This window comes from Amphiura filiformis, chromosome 9 (assembly GCF_039555335.1).
Source record: "Amphiura filiformis chromosome 9, Afil_fr2py, whole genome shotgun sequence".
NCBI classification, from domain to species: Eukaryota; Metazoa; Echinodermata; class Ophiuroidea; order Amphilepidida; family Amphiuridae; genus Amphiura; species Amphiura filiformis.
The window spans coordinates 33,367,159-33,383,946 of NC_092636.1; positions in this window are offsets into that span (position 1 = coordinate 33,367,159).

Below are 16,788 nucleotides of genomic sequence, written 5' to 3' on the forward strand. Positions count from 1 at the left end.
TCAAAATATTCCAGATTATAGTGATTAAAAAAAAAAAGGTCCGACCAATTGACCCTACTTAAAAGGCCTGTCCTCCTGCAGAACATGTTTTTTTTTGTTATCTTACTGATGAGTCTGAAGGTTTCTTGGAACAAAAATCCAGGTTAAAATTTAAATAGGTTAACCCCCTGAGCACTAACTGCCTATCTATTTTACATTGCCTCTGATTGGTCAATTACATGATATCTGAATTATAATCACCAATCAGAATGGAGCTTTGCAAATAATTCACCCCAACTTTTTTGTGTGGCAAAATTATTCTAACAATGTTCCTGATTGGTCCAATTGATGGTGAAAACTTCTTTTTGGCCAATCGGCAGGTAGTTCTCATGGGGTTTAATGAAAAGTAAATACAACTAGAGCAACTGTGCCCTTTGCAAGGGCACGAGGTAAGTTAGGCGGATGACTGTGACGATCTGATCAAGCAGCAACACTGTGCTGGATAGTATTAATTTTAATAAGACTGTTTCATTAATTGCCGTTTTAATATACCTTCATCGTTGAAAGCTGGCATTTTGAAAACTTGATCTTTGACCTCTGTATGACCTCCTTAATGACCTTATATGAATTTTAAAATATTTAAAATATGTTAAGAATGTCATAAGGATCATTGCATTTAAATTTCAGCTCAATTGGAGCATTTTGGAACACTTGACCTTTTGAAAACTTGATCTTTGACCTCTGTATGACCTCCTTAATGACCTTATATGAATTTTAAAATATTTAAAATATGTTAAGAATGTCATAAGGATCATTGCATTTAAATTTCAGCTCAATTGGAGCATTTTGGAACACTTGACCTTTGACCCCTTTATGACCCCTTAATGACCTTAAATGAATTTTAAAATGTTTTTAGAATGTTTAGAATGTCATAAGGGTCATTGCATTTAAATTTCAGCTCAATTGGAGCATTTTGAAAAAACGTGACCTCTGACCCCTTTATGGCCCCTTAATGACCTTAAATAAATTTTAAAATATTTTAAATATGTTTAGAATGTCATAAGGATCATTGCATTTAAAGTTCAGCTCAATCGGAGCATTTTCGGTTAAAATGACCTTTTTTGACCCCTGTGACCTCTTGGATGACCTCTGACGTTAAACAACCCATGACTTTTGTAGCCAGCTACCCAATACTGCTTGTGACTGAGTTTGGTCAAAATCCAATCAAGGATGTGGAAGTAGTAGCAAATTGTGAGAAGAAGAAGAAAGAAAGAAAGAAAGAACTAGAGCAACTGTGCCCTTTGCAAGGGCACGAGGTAAGTTAGGCGGATGACTGTGACGATCTGATCAAGCAGCAACACTGTGCTGGATAGTATTAATTTTAATAAGACTGTTTCATTAATTGCCGTTTTAATATACCTTCATCGTTGAAAGCTGGCATTTTGAAAACTTGATCTTTGACCTCTGTATGACCTCCTTAATGACCTTATATGAATTTTAAAATATTTAAAATATGTTAAGAATGTCATAAGGATCATTGCATTTAAATTTCAGCTCAATTGAAACATTTTGAAAACTTGACCTTTGACCCCCTATTGCCATTTAATGACCTTAAATGAATTTCAAAATATTTTCAACATGTTTAGAATGTCATAAGGATCATTGCATTTAAATTTCAGCTCAATTGGAGCATTTTGGAACACTTGACCTTTGACCCCTTAATGACCTTAAATGAATTTTAAAATGTTTTTAGAATGTTTAGAATGTCATAAGGATCATTGCATTTAAATTTCAGCTCAATTGGAGCATTTTGAAAAACGTGACCTTTGACCCCTTTATGGCCCCTTAATGACCTTAAATAAATTTTAAAATATTTTAAATATGTTTAGAATGTCATAAGGATCATTGCATTTAAATTTCAGCTCAATCGGAGCATTTTCGGTTAAAATGACCTTTTTTGACCCCTGTGACCTCTTGGATGACCTCTGACGTTAAACAACCCATGACTTTTGTAGCCAGCTACCCAATACTGCTTGTGACTGAGTTTGGTCAAAATCCGATCAAGGATGTGGAAGTAGTAGCAAATTGTGAGAAGAAGAAGAAAGAAAGAAGAAAGAAATGGCAAGAAAGAAATAAGTTAGGCTGCACGCCTAACTTAATGAAAACTTGACCTGTGACCTCTGTATGGCCCTTAATGACCTGAAATGAATTTTAAAATATTTAAAACATGTTAAGAATGTCATAAGGATCATTGCATTCAAATTTCAGCTCAATTGAAGCATTTTGAAAACTTGACCTTTGACCCTTTTTTGCCCCTTAATGACCTTAAATGAATTTTGAAATATTTTCAACATGTTGAAAATGTCATAAGGATCATTGCATTCAAATTTCAGCTCAATTGGAGCATTTTGGAACACTTGACCTTTGACCCCTTTATGACCCCTTAATGACCTAAAATGAATTTTAAAATGTTTTAAAAATGTTTAGAATGTCATAAGGATCATTGCATTGAAATTTCAGCTCAATTGGAACATTTTTAAAAACTTGACCTTTGACCCCTTTATTACCCCTTAATGACCTTAAATGAATTTCAAAATATTTTTTTAATGTTTCAAATATCATAAGGATCATTGCATTTAAATTTAAGCTCAATTGGAGCATTTTGAAAAACTTGACCTTTTACCCCTTTATGGGCCCTTTAATGACCTTAAATAAATTTTTAAAATATTTTAAACATGTTTAGAATGTCATAAGGATCATTGCATTTAAATTTCAGCTCAATCGGAGCATTTTCGATTAAAATGACCTTTTTTGACCCCTGTGACCCCTTGGATGACCTCTGACGTTAAACAACCCATGATGTTTGTAGCCAGCTACCCAATACTGCTTGTGACCGAGTTTGGTGAAATCCGATCCAGGATGTGGAAGTAGTAGCAAATTGTGAGAAGAAGAAGAAAGAAAGAAGAAAGAAATGGCAAGAAAGAAATAAGTTAGGCTGCACGCCTAACTTAAGAATGAATTAATCTCTCCTCATTAGCATAACATAGTATGGTTACATCATCAACATCCACATCTTTCTCATCATCCACACCACTCCACGCCATACATAAATTCTGCCAGTCACATTTCCCCAATATGAAATTTTTTTAAAGTAAAATTTTAATTTTAATTTTACTTCATTAAAGTTTATGGAGGCGGGTTCGAACCCACGGCGGGACTGCTTTGGATACACTATGAACCCAGCGCCTTAGACCACTCGGCTACCTGTCTTCTTGGAATTCATTTGAAACTTATTGGAAGATATAATCGCAACTTCAACATAGGCCTACCACGTGACAAGCAAAGGCAGAAAAGCGTACCATATTTTGGAATTTTATTTGCCTAAAACATTTATGTGTATTATTAGCACTCAATTATTGTTAACTGCGTGTTTATACAAAAAAATCCAATAATGAACATGATAACTGAAGGCGTCTGTATGGACAATACATTATATCGATTTTGACACGTGCTTGTGTCTCAGTACATTTCCATGGTCAGTAAAATACTATAGAGGAAAACCTACCATTTTCTTGTATACACGTTCGATGTTTTTATCAATTACATAAAAATTCCATTTTAGACCCCAAATGTTTTTTCAGGAAATAAAAGATTAGATTACCATAAAAAGCGAAACAGTAATCTTTTGCGGGTCTAATGTAATATTCACATAGGATTTTCAACGTTTTTCTATCCTTATTCTTGCTCAATTAAAAAAATATTTTGGCGTATATAAAATTGAAATAAAATTCTCTGCTTCTTAAACGACATCAAATGTGCCACAATTGGGTATCACGAATCGTTATATATGATGTGCAGTTAATATTCATATTTTCTTTTATACAGAGGATGCTTCAGTTTTGACAGGAAAAATATTATCTTGAAAACCCTCTCACTCGGTTATTTTAAAAAGGTAACCACGCTTCCCTAGAATGTGCAATAAATTAGCATTAAAATTTTTCTTATTCTAACAGCAAGCGTTTCTAGAATGTATTTTGGCGAAATGTGGTGTACTCATCATCCTTCCTTCCCCTCCTCATTGATGCGATCACAGAGAAGTCATCTTGACACCAACACCTGCTCAAGATGGTTACTTCATCAATACAATCTCCCTTGCAGCTATAAACCAAGATGGTGCATGGGTAAGGATGAGTGACTGCATACAAAGCACTATGCTTATATCTACACATGGTAAGGTAAACTATTCCACTTGAAATCCATACACCCCCTGAGGAAGACAGGACTTTAATCTTCTACACAGGGAGGGTGAATTTCAAGTTGGGTTACCTGAATGCATGACTCCATTTGAAATCTTCACCCCCTGTATGGGAGATTAAGGTTATGTCTTCCATAGGGGGTATATGGACTTCAACTAGAATAGTCCATCCCCCCATAGTTTTCTTCACCCCCCCCCCCAAATTTTTCTTGTCCCCTCCCCCCACTTTTGAGGCGAACCCCCCAAAATTACGTAAATTTTCACTTTTTGCTGCAATTTTGCGCAAAAATTGGTTGATTTGCCCCCCTGAAATTAATTTTTCCCCCCATTCCCCCCCAAAAAAAAAATTCCTGGTGCCGCCACTGGACATCACACACATAACATGCATATGATAAGACACGACATAGGACAACAGCGCCCTACTAGAACAATTTTAATTATTCCATGTACCGTATTTCGTCAAATAAACGCCCCCGGGGGCGTTACATTTTCCCAAGGGGGGCGTTTATTCAAGGTCAATTTTAGAACAATAATTCCCGTTAAAATCATTAGGTAAACTAAAAACACACGCTAAAATGACGAACTATGAACTAGAAACACTGACTTCTGGCTCAATTCCGGGTTTCTGATCCAGATTTTCGCCAATTATTGACGCTATTATGGACCATGTGCGCAACTTGGTAAGCTTACTACACAAGATACCATGGAAATATCGGCATTTTTGAAACATCTTGGTTGAAAAAAAGTGGTGGGGGGCGATTATTTGAGGGGGGGCGACTATTTGACGAAATACGGTATATAGAAAATGCATTCCACAACAACAAAATGATCCAACTTGAGATGAACAGTTCAATGCCTTTCTTTATGCCTGGCCATGACATATAGCAATGAAAGTGATTGATATCCTTAATAGAAAGTATCAATGTCTTAGCATTACTATCAGATATTATTACACTATGTTGTGACATCTAATATAGCTTGGTAATGGCTTGGTCATGATTTCAATGGTATCATTTTGTTCATGTAAATGAACACCATCATTCAATACAAATAAACGAGCAAGCTGAAATTCTCATGATTCTGGTGTGCTATCTACTGAAGATAACAACTTGTCACATGATGTGCTATCTACTGAAGATAACAACTTTTCATATGATGCGCTATTTACTGAAGATAACAACTTTTCATATATCTACTGAAGATAACAACTTTTCATATGATGCGCTATCTACTGAAGATAACAACTTTTCATATGATGTGCTATCTACTGAAGATAACAACTTTTCATATGATGCGCTATCTACTGAAGATAACAACTTTTCATATGATGTGCTATCTACTGAAGATAACAACTTTTCATATGATGCGCTATCTACTGAAGATAACAACTTTTCATATATCTACTGAAGATAACAACTTTTCATATGATGCGCTATCTACTGAAGATCATAACTTGTCATATGGTGTACTGTCTTCTGAAGATAACTGGTCATATGATGTGCTATCTACTGACAATATCAACTTGTCATATGATGTGCTATCTACTGAAGATAACAACTTGTCATATGGTGCGCTATCTACTGAAGATCATAACTTGTCATATGATGTGCTATCATATGAAAAAGTTTGGCCACAATATGAGCAGAAAAGTAATAGCATGAAGAGCAACATATTTTTACTGCATGACCTTGTATTAGGCAAGCATGGGAAAACCCATTGTGCTCCCCATTGTTCACTCGTTATGGCTGATTGATTTCCATTGTTAGGAATCCCTGTGCACATCGAAAAAATGAGTTTTGGTGATATTTATTATTATTTTGGATCAAAAAGTGCCACCATTTGCTATTCACTAATAAACATGAATTTTATATCATCAGAAAGATAACTCTATCAAGTGTTTATTGCAATGCCAAGAAAAAATTTAGCATGTTCCAGTGAAATGTTCTGAAATTATATATCAAATAATTTGCTCAAAAAACTTGAAAAAGAAAGAAAAATGTCTCATTTCCCATTGAAAATTGAAAAATGTACAACTTTCTAAGTAAAAAGTGCCACCTTTTCCCAAAACTCAATGGATTTATAATTTATATTATTTGAAAGTAGATATAGCAAAGTTCTTAATACCGAGCGAAGATATTTAAAAACATTTGTCATTTTCCTGTAGTGGTTGAAGATAGGTAGAAAAGTCGACATTTCAATAAATTTTTCTGTGTTAAAAAGACCTTTTGAAAGTGGCGTGAGCAGATGCACCAAAGTTTTCCATATGTACTGAAGATAACAACTTGTCATATGATGTGCTATCTACTGAAGATAACAACTTGTCATATGATGCGCTATCTACTGAAGATAACAACTTGTCATATGTGCTATCTACTGACAATATCAACTTGTCAAATGATGTGCTATCTACTCAAGATCATGACTTGTCATATGGTGTGCTATCTACTAAAGATTACACCTTGTCATAAGATGTGTTATCTACTGAAGATAACAACTTGTCATATGGCGTACTATCTACTGAAGATAACAACTTGTCATATGGTGCGCTATCTACTGAAGATAACAACTTGTCATGATGTGCTATCTACTGACAATATCAACTTGTCAAATGATGTGCTATCTACTGAAGATCATAACTTGTCATATGGTGTGCTATCTACTAAAGATAACACCTTGTCATATGGTGTGTTATCTACTGAAGATAACAACATGTATCATAACATCATATATGGTGTGCTATCTACTGAAGATAACAACTTGTCATATGATGTGCTATCTACTGAAGATAACAACTTGTCATGTAATGTGTTATCTACTGAAGATAACAACCTGTCACGATGTGTTAGCTACTGAAGATAACAACTTGTCATATGGCGTACTATCTACTGAAGATAACAACTTGTCATATGATGTGCTATCTACTGAAGATAACAACTTGTCATATGGTGTGATATCTACTGAAGATAACAACTTGTCATATGATGTGCTATCTACTGAAGATAACAACTTGTCATATGGTGTGCTATCTACTGAAGATAACAACTTGTCATATGATGTGCTATCTACTGAAGATAACAACTTGTCATATGGTGTGATATCTACTGAAGATAACAACTTGTCATATGGTGTGCTATCTACTGAAGATCATAACTTGTCATATGGTGTGCTATCTACTGAAGATAACAACTTGTCATATGATGTGCTATCTATTGACGATAACAACTTGTCATATGGTGCGCTATCTACTGAAGATAACAACTTTTCATATGATGTGCTATCTACTGAAGATAACAACTTGTCATATGGTGTGATATCTACTGAAGATAACAACTTGTCATATGGTGTGATATCTACTGAAGATAACAACTTGTCATATAATGTGCTATCTATTGACGATAACAACTGGTCATATGATGTGCTATCTACTGACAATATCAACTTGTCAAATGATGTGCTTTCTACTGAAGATCATAATTTGTCATATGGTGTGCTGTCTACTGAAAATAACAACTTTTCATATGGTGTGCTATCTACTGAAGATAACTTGTCATATGGTGTGCTATCTACTGAAGATAACAACTTTTCATATGATGTGCTATCTACTGAAGATAACAACTTGTCATATGGTGTGCTATCTACTGAAGATAACAACTTGTCATATGGTGTGATATCTACTGAAGATAACAACTTGTCATACGGTGTGCTATCTACTGAAGATATCAACTGGTCATATGATGTGCTATCTACTGAAGATCATAACTTGTCATATGGTGTGATATATACTGAAGATAACAACTGGTCATATGATGTGCTATCTACTGACAATATCAACTTGTCATACGGTGTGCTATCTACTGAAGATATCAACTGGTCATATGATGTGCTATCTACTGAAGATCATAACTTGTCATATGGTGTGATATATACTGAAGATAACAACTGGTCATATGATGTGCTATCTACTGAAGATAACAACTGGTCATATAATATGATATCTACTGAAGATAACAACCAGTCACGATGTGCTATCTACTAAAGATAACAACTTGTCATATGGTGTGCTATCTACTGAAGATAACAACTTTTCATATGGTGTGCTATCTACTGAAGATAACAACTTGTCATGATGTGCTATCTACTGACAATATCAACTTGTCAAATGATGTGCTATCTACTGAAGATCATAACGTGTCATATGGTGTGCTATCTACTGAAGATAACAACTTGTCATATGGTGTGATATCTACTGAAGATAACAACTTGTCATATGGTGTGATATCTACTGAAGATAACAACTTGTCATATGATGTGCTATCTACTGAAGATAACAACTGGTCATATGATGTGCTATCTACTGAAGATAACAACTGGTCATATGGTGTGTTATCTACTGAAGATATCAACTGATCATATAATATGCTATCTACTGAGGATAACAACTTGTCATGTGGTGTGCTATCTACTGGAGATAACAACTTTTCATATGGTGTGTTATATATTCCTATCTGCTGCATGCAGATAGTGTTTATACTATGTACTGATGATAGCTCTAAGCTGGCTATTTGTAATTTTTCAACAAGTACATTTTATCATAACATCTGCATTCTCTCCACTGTCAACAACAATCTGTTTTGAACCTAATAATAATGTTATTACTGCCTAAAAGAACTGATAACACTTGACACAAACTGTTATTTCTACTAGTTTGTGATCACATGAATGCAAACACACATCCGAACATTCACCCATGTCATGCAGTAAAAATATTATCACCTCAAAGCTTGAACCAATTCCCTCTTTTTTCAAAACAATTGGAACATCTAAGTGCACAGGCATTCCCATGATTGACATCACTGGGATAGTACATTTGGGAGATGCTTTAGTGCTGCTTGAGAGTATTCTGCAGGCATATTTGACTTTTAGAAATTATGTGCGAGGCAACAGGGACAGATGTTGGCAATTTGCACATTTGTGGTAATAGGTCAAAATATGCATCATGAATGAGAAGGATCTATCTACTGGAAACTCAAATTTCTCTTTTGGCAAAAATTCAGTATCGAGAGTTACGTAATGTTACTATGTCAACGGGATCACGCAGCTAGAGTAATGAACCACGATCGAAATGATCACCACATAAAGTATATGGCACTCGAAGGCATACCAAAGTAGCGTGATCCGGTAACCAAGAGAATTACGTAACCACTTCGATGCTGAATTGCATACCTTGATATCATAATCTCTTCTTTCATACCCTATCTCATGACATAATTGAAAACTGACATGACATAATTGAAAACTGACTAATAAGTATTTTTGTTATTCCACACTGTAATGTAACTTTTACTTTTTTACTTGATGTAATTTTCTAGGCTTTTTCATATCAAAAACTGAAATGCTGTAAAATTCATCACAAAAAACAAAAAAGAGAAACTTGTTTTTTGTTTTTTTAATATTATTATTCAGCCTAATGACTACCTAGAGGTCTTTAAAGGACCAATGGCAAGTTATATTGGCTTGTATTGTGCAAGTTAAGCCAGTATTACACTCCAAGTTCTAAAGATGAGGAAGTTGTTTACAGCCAACAAATTGATGTTCAGCTTCTGGTATATTTTGTAAACAAAAACCCTCCCTTCCAGAGTGTTACAAGTTGCATGTACCCACTGGCAGTAATATCTACTGATATACAGAGTTGCCAATAACTTGCAACCCATTTTGCAGGGGGACACTTCAAAAGTCGCACAAATCATCAAATATTACAACGAAAATTGCCGGAAATCAAATTTAGATGGCATTTTTAACTAAAACTTAAGTGTACATTTTAGTTACCGAATTACTTCTAATCTCATCCAAAAGTTGATCTAATATTCATCAAAAAAGGCTTGTTTCCGCTCAAATTCTGCCCCCCCCCAAAAAAAAAAGAAAGTCACAGTGACAATTTTCAAGTTGCAGGAGGATTGTTGAAAGTCACATAATTGGGCTACCAATAAGGGGGTTTGGCAACTCTGACTGATCTATCAAGATTACAATAGTACACAAATAAATGACAAGTTGAAAGCTTCACTAAACAACAATTCCACAAATTCACAAGCATAATTAATTTCATACATGCTGGTGAAGTTTCTAACTGATTAACTGACCAGGCAGCATTTTGGTTTTTTACTGGTCTAATAATAATGACCATTTACAGAATACTTGTTTGTTTGTTTACCTGGTCATCGAGGCACCTTCTACACCATCCTTTAAAGAAAGGCTTAAAGAACATTTAACAGCTGACCCTAACCCCCATTAGCGTGATCCTCCAGAGGAGGCGGTGCTGATTATCAATCCAGATCCAGGTCTGCGAGGGACACTTGCTAATCCATGGGAAATCCATGGACGGTTTCAAGCTCATACAATAAATGCACAAGCCTGAATAGCCAGTGTAGGCTAATAAGATGCATGAAGGTTCAGATAGCTTTGATAAACAAAGCAAGAAATGGAAGAATATAGCAAGGAAAAGGAGAAAGGAGAGAAGGCCACTCCCAAACACAATTGTACAATTTTACTCTTAACCCTTACTTTGTGAGAAAGGAAATTGGAATTCCAATCTCAAGCCCAGATTGGTGACAAATAAAGAGTCTTCAGGTGAAATAGTGAGCTTTAAATCAGCAGCACCAGTAGCATTTAACAGGAGGAGGCATTGCTCCAGAATCTAGTCTCTACTTCCTGAACTAAGAACTAAATACAATTGGCATATTACATTATTTTGTCTCTACATCCTCTTTGATCCTATACCCCAAAAGAAAGCACCAAAACAGGACATTGATGCCAGAGACATAACTACCAAGTTAAGGGGGTACTACACCCCTGACCAATTTTGTGCCAATTTTTGGATTTTTCTCAAAAATTGTAACGCACTGGTGACAAGTAAGATATGTATATATAGGGGCAAGGACTACAACTACTGCACTGGAAACATTATTTCAGTACAGACAACAATTTTGGAGTTATTTCAGTACAGACAACAATTTTGGAGTTACAGTCAAAAATGAGGGAAAACCAATATTTGATCAATAAATCAATAACTACTTGCCTTGAGTTGCTGAATTTTCAGTGCAGTAGTTGTAGTCCTTGCCCCTATATCGCTCATTCTACAAAATCCGTGCCAATAGCCTTTTTTTCCATTCTTTGGTCCACAAACACTTTGTCGAGCATTTAGGGCATCAAATATGTTGTTTTTCTGGTAGAACTCAACGAGATCTACACGGACATATATAGTTTTCCATACTTTAAATGCTTTCTTCAGCCTGATTACCCTTGCAAAGGCTCAAAAATCGCTAAAATGCGTTTCCACTGCTCAAGTGTCACATCTAGCCCTGGATATTTTCATTGAATAAATGCGATTTCTTTACATATTTGTTGTTTTTTAATTAGATAACGCACCATCATATTGTTTATCAACATTATTTTTTGTGATTAAAACGCGTCTTTGTGTAATTCTAAAATAAATTGCACTTTCCACCAAAAAGCTGTGAGCTACGTTACCCCTTTTTAACACACGTTATTGGAAAGAAGTAAAACAGAGGTATCAATGTAATTTGCGCTTTTTGAAAGGAAACACTCATAGGTTTTTAAAAATCACAGTAAAAATCGTGATGCTGTAGCATTTTTGGCATAGAAATGTTGTCAACATTGAAATTTCGACCGACCATGTTAAGATTGGTGAGCTACGTTACCAGGATTCTATAGTATGCACTTGTATTACATGTACTTCCTAATAATATGTGAAAGCTACCAGTGGTCGAACCCCATTTATATTAGAATTAACCGACATAACGTTCTAACGTTCGTAAATCACATCAAAAACATTAAAACCCGTGAACTACGTTACTGTGAGCTACGTTACACACTCATTTACGCATCTTTAAAACTTCTTTGAAATGGTGAATTCGGGTTTACATTTCACTCAAGTGACCTTTAGTTTGCTTTTTATGACCTTGTTAAAAAACATCATGACCTCCTGAAAGAAAAATATGCAAGTGGTGTTGGCAATCTTTTACATATGGAAGTAGTGATACATTTACTCTTAAAAAACACAAAAAGCAGGTCTTTTTGAACAACTTTTATTTTTTCAATTTTTACAGTTGATTGGCACCTGATTTTGTAGAATTAGCGATATACATATCTTACTTGTCACCAATGCGCTATAATTTTTGAGAGAAATGCAAAAATAGGCACAAAATTGGCCAGGGGTGTAGTACCCTCTTAATCAAGTAGTACTTCAACACAAGGCATGCTTTGTCTTTTGAGAGGTTTAAAAAAACAAGTTTCTGAGGGTTTTGAATATGTCTACGGTAAAATTGTTCAAAACAAAAATAAAAGAGCCATATAAATTGATTGCAGACACACCTTGATAAATATCAGTTATTATGCACAGAATCAACAGGTAGTATTGTTAGTAAAGTGCACATTATTGTTAGCCTAAGTAGTGCTTAACAACCATGTCAATAAATCACAATGTAAATAACCTACAGGATATATAGCTTCCATAGTTTCAGCATTGTCGCATTTATTGTTTGGGCAAAATATTTGGTATTATTCACTACTATGGCACTGTTTGTTTTTACAGTAATCTTATTATTACATAAATTATTTATGTATGTGTAATACAGTGTGATTCAGTGGTGCTTCTATTTCTAGATAAACAAACTTAATGTTTTACAAGGATTTATTCAAATGAAATGCACATTAGTCTAACCACAGAACCTAGAAAAACCCTCAGAATTAATCCAGAGAGCCTCACGCAACCACCATGTTGATACACAAATGGGGCACAAATTGGGGGTAATCATGTTTTGCTCGAAATGCATCAAAAACTAATCAATAATAAGCGATACTCAAAGACCACAGGTGTAATAACAACATGCTTGCACAGAATTGAATACCTGAGTGGAAGAAAGGCCCAACTCCATCAACACTTTTTTTGAGATATTAACAAAAAGCACAATATTTGGAATAGTTTTAAGAGACAGACTGTTTTAATCTTGAGGGGACCTTTAGTACTGGTACATGAAGATTCATTATAACATAAATGTGAAATGATATATGTTCAATGGCAACGGTACAGGTCTTTTAAAATATGATCAACTCATTTTTGTAACATGGAGTTGGACCCTTCTTCCACTCAGGTATTCAATTGTTTCATTTGTTTCCACATACTGATAGCAAGGACCCAATACTCTGAATTTTGATCCCCACAGCTGAGGGCTTCATTTATGTGGCGGTATAGATGACTTGATCTCAATGTTTATAAATAAAGGCAAGGAAAAAAGTTGTAATAATGCGCGCACATACTGCCAGGCAATGGTCACAAGTCAACTCATCTATTCCAGGTTCTTATTAATTCTGTAGCAGAGTAGTAATACTTTGACAAAGAGAACAATTGAATACCTGAGTGGAAGAAGGGCCCAACTCCATCAAAACTGTTTTTGAGATATTAAGAAAAAACTTAATATTTGGAAAAGTTTTATAGACAGAACGTTTTTATCTTCAGGGGACCTTTAATACATGAACATACAATAGTACATACATTCGTAATTATATATATTTGATGTTTCCATGGCAGCGGTACAGGTCTTAATCTGAGTTGGAGTTGGGCCCTTCTTCCACTAATATACTGCAAGTGCCAGTTCTGTGTTATAAATAGCTACAGAAATTACGTAATCACCATTAATTGCACAAGTAGAACTCATGTAATACGTTAGCAAGAAAATTTATTGTAGTGAAAAAGCAGATTTCATGGATGAACAAAATTCCTCTTTAACCCTATATTTGTGGAAGAAGGGGCCAGCTCCATGGAGTTGGGCCTTTCTTCCGTGAAAACCATGATTAAGTGTACGTGAAAGACTATTTAGAGAGTGGATTTTGGCTCATCTTTCACACACAAGGAAGATCAGTCTTCTGGCAATAAAATGCTGGGTCTAACTCATTTTTGTAAAAAATTGGAGTTGGGCCCTTCTTCCACTCAGGTATTCAATTATACCAGTATTAATATGAAATACTTCAATCTCTTTCTTTTTTTTTTTTTTTTTTAAGTTTCTAATAAAAACCTATAAAAGTAACTACCGGCCTTTATTGGTAATGTGTCAGTTGCCTTGCCAAAACAACATATCCAACTAAGCCTTGAGTGATTCAATTGCGATAACATTATCAATGTAATAGCCTAAATCATGGAAGAAAGAGATAAGAAGGAACCACAACGAACGCATTCACTTTGTCCACTCCCTTTACCGACATTTAGTTGACATTGTTATTCATGAGGATTTACTTTGATCAATACTCCGCGTTAAATAGGTGATTGGTATTGTACTCCATGTATTTGCATGTCTTCTGGAGCGTGTGTGAAGGATGATTTGAAATAATGACCTTCCGTGCAAGCACCCTATAGGATTTTCTCTGGTGACGTGATCATCGGTCATTGATGGCCTACATCTTTTTCTTCCATTTTGCCCAATTTTTCCGAACTTTGATGATTTTTTTCTCAGAGTTTGCAGGAATTGGCACTGAAGCGAGTTAGCTAGTTACGATTATACACATATAAACTATTAAATTAAACAGGTTTTATGTACGGACTCAACCGAACATTGTGCATTATTTAAGAACATTTTACATCTATTTTTCATCGAAAAAGTCACCAAAATCTTCGTTATTTGCTAAAGATGAAACTCAGCAAAAAAGCGGCCGATTTTGATTACCTTTCGATGTTTTATAAACCATTTTCTACACAACACGATCAAGAAAACAGTTTGAATGTAGATCCCAAAACAAAGCTACTATACATGTTCAGAGCATCAGTGAAATTCCATAATCTTACTTCTGGGTAGCGTTTGTTTGTTCGTGGATGGGTTTGTAATAAATTTTTTTTAGTATTTTTTTAGCCAAGCAGCGATAGCGGTAAATGGATTATACATGAAAGGAAGTACCATTGATAGCTTTTCTTTTCATGCGTCAATAGATAAGCGGATTAAAACTTGGCCGATCGAAGTCGTTGTGGTTCCTTCTCATCTCTTTCTTCCATGCCTAAATCTAGCTCCCCTCAGCTCCAGACAAAATGATAAACAGATTCTAAAGTACATCAAGATAAATCAATATCGGTACCCTTAAAAAGTACTAATGATAAGTAGGCCTACTTATGATAAGCACTACTATCATGTCTAAGTGAACAAAGAGATTATGTGATTGTGTGAAATCATGTTCTCTATCATCCAGGTACCATAAGGGGCTGTGCAATAATTATGAGCATGGGGGGGGTAACATTTCCGGACAGCCTGCTAAAAACCGCTTGCCCCGCCCCCTCGGCTTGCCAAAAAATCTCTGCCCCCCCCTTTATAGGCCTACATTTTAAATTTTTTGGATCCCAATTTGCAAACCTATAGGCCCAGCTACATACACTTTAAGAATGTCATTAAATTTATAAAATTTACTTTGAGGACTGTTATATATCAAAAATGTGAAAAATATCAAACCTTATATAATTTGTCATAAAATTTGTATTATATCGTGAATTTAAAAAAATGTAAATTATTTGATATCAGAAAAACATTCTTCGTATTCAGAATGCAATTCGATATGTCTGATTGTGCTCTCATGTCCCACAAAAAATACTGTCGAAACGCTCATTCCAGATCCCTAAAAGCGTTACCGTACGACTTTCCAAGCCTTTTTAAAGCGTTTTATTTAAAAGGTGCCCCATGAATATGTGCCAAAAGTTGTTTCCCCGGCTTATCAAAAATTGATTTTCACCCTTTCGACTCGCCAAAAATTTCTTGCCCCTAATTTTACCCTCCCCCAAGGCTTATAATTATTGCACAGCCCCTAACAAAATCGGCTAAATCTGTACATGAGGGGGGGGCTATGTGTACCTTAGGGACCGTTCACAAACTCTTGTTAGGGGGCCTGTTGCAAAAAAATGTCATCGTGAAAATTGTTCGGGACCTCCGCCTTTTCAGGCCTCAAAAATGTCAGGGCCCCCCTTTTTGACATAAAAATTATGGGTCAATCCCATAGAAAAGCATGTACCGGGTATACACTCAATTTTCCTTGAATATTTGTGATCATTTTTTTCAGGCCCCCCTCCCCCTTAGGAGGGTCAAATATTTTAAGGGCCCCCTTTTTGCTTCAGCCCCCACTCCAACAAGTGTTTGTGAACGGTCCCTTTTAAAGCAATATTATAACATTATCATACAAAATAGATTAGCATTTCTTTGACATAAAATGTTAGTTTTTACTGTCCGATATATCCCCTTTTATTTTTGAGCCGAACAACTACGTCAAAGCAAAGAAAATTGGAATTTACTACCAGCGCCAGTATGTCATGTCGTACCACTCCTTCGGTCATGTTATGGTACGACCCTTTGTTGTGTAGATCACCGTCCCGCACTGTGTGTTATGAACATCGTGTATGCGTTCGACTAATAATTCCATCGTAATAATAAGGCGCCGGTTCCGGCGCTTTATTCAAAATATCGGATTTTGACAAAACTACAGCACCTAGAGTCTTGATTTTTGCAGGGTAT